The following is a 1,871-nucleotide window of genomic DNA, read 5'->3' on the forward strand; positions in this document are numbered from 1 at the left end:
GCTGTCGCTCGTAGTGGTGGTGGGGCTGGTGGTGGAGCGAGTGGGTCGGGTGGTAGTGCGAGTGCGCGTGCGCGTGCGGGTGGTGGGCGGCGGCGTGGTGGTGGTGGTGGTGGTGATTGTGCTGGTTGAGCGGGTGCGAGTGGGCGTGAGCGTAGGGCGACGAGGGGGTATCCTGGCGCGGCTGCGAGGGCGAGTAGGGATGCGGGAGCGGGAGCGAGTGCAGGTGCGGGATCGAGGCCGAGAGGAGCGAAGGCGGGGAAGGGTGCTGCTGCAGTGACGGCGGCTGCGGCTGCTGCTGCGGCGGCGGCTGAGGGTGCGACGGCTGATGGTGTTGGTGTGGGTGGTGATGGAGAGGAGGAGGAGCGAGGGGCGGGAGGTGCTGCTGGTGCTGGTGCTGCTCGGGACCGTGGCGGATTGCGGGGTAGACCATAGTTTCAGCGGAGGCTCGAGTCGGGCAGGCAGGGCGGGCAGAGGAGCGAGGGAAGCCAAGCCAGCCAACACAAACGAGGATGCCGTCGATTGGACGCTAGACACCACCGGTACCGATACCGGCGGCAGGCGGCGGCGGCGACGGCAGCAGGCGTAAGGCGTCGGGCGCGAGGCTGGGGACGACGTACGCCCTGCTCGGCTGGGCTGGGCTGCTTGCTTGCTTGCTTGCTTGCTTGCTTGCTTGCTTAGCTTGCTTGCTCGCCGTCGTTGGGTGGACGTGCCGGCATGTACCGACACGGATACAATGGAGGTCCGAGGCGAGGTGCGGAGCGGTAGGGTGCGGTGCGGTTGCGTTGGCTGGCGTCTGTTGGGTCTGCGAGGCAGGCCGAGTCTGCTGGGCAGAAAGGGAGAGGCGGCGAGAGAGAGACGACACGGTCGGCGAGGCGGCGACAAGATGGAGGCGGCCACCTAAAAGTTGCGTGCGGCGACAGCGGCGACCTGCCCCTTGGCCGCCGTGGCCGTGGCCGTGCGCAGGTGCCAGGTGCGGCCAATTCCGCTGGCTGGCCCTCCCATTGTACATACGTACGGTGGTACCTGCCCGTCTGGTGCCGGGGTGCGGTCCAATTGAAATCCAGTCGAGTCCACCTACTCTGGGCCGGCGGATAAATGGACGGACAGCCTCGTTTTGAATCGGATCCAATTCAAACGTGGGTGAATCTCCTGCTTGCTTGGCTTTCCAACGCGAGCTGCCTGCCCGTCGTTGGCCAGGCTGCAAGCTGTCCGGGCCGGACCGGACCGGTTCGCTCGACGCACGGATGTCGAGATCCGCAAATCTGGGCTCGTCGAGCTACGGTAGCTGCCCTGCACAGCGCTGCTCTCTCTTGGCGGCGGCTGAGCGCTTCCTTCGTCTAGCCTGCCAGGGACGTCTTCGACGCACCCTCCTGCAGGGGTTCGACACTTGGCGAGGCGCCCAGCACCAAGTGCAACCACGCACGCACGCACGCACGCACCAGGACAAACGAGCGCAGCGCTAGCCCAGCGCCCGCCACGTCGTGCAAACACACACGTCACCACCACGTACCCACACACACACAGACAGACAGACAGACAGACGGGGCCGCTCGACTCTCGCTGGATTCCATTCGAGCTCGTGCCGTCAGGGACGGGTGGGTGCTTTTGGGGTAGATACACTCCCACAGCGCGGCCGCGTCGCAAAAGGCCAACAGGCCAGCGATCGCACACCGCAGATGGGCAGAAAGAGGGGGGGCATGGCTCGTTGTCGGGAGCTGGCGTGTGACGTGTCAAGCCAGGTGGTCAAGAAACGGTCGCCTCTGGGGGGGATTGTGCGGGTCGAACAGAGAGAGAGAGAGAGAGAGAGAGAGAGAGAGAGAGAGAGAGAGAGAGAGAGAGAGAGAGTAGTGTGTGTGTGTGTGTGTGTGTGT

Source organism: Pseudozyma flocculosa, assembly GCF_000417875.1.
Source record: "Pseudozyma flocculosa PF-1 unplaced genomic scaffold scaffold00025, whole genome shotgun sequence".
In the NCBI taxonomy this organism is placed as follows: Eukaryota; Fungi; Basidiomycota; class Ustilaginomycetes; order Ustilaginales; family Ustilaginaceae; genus Pseudozyma; species Pseudozyma flocculosa.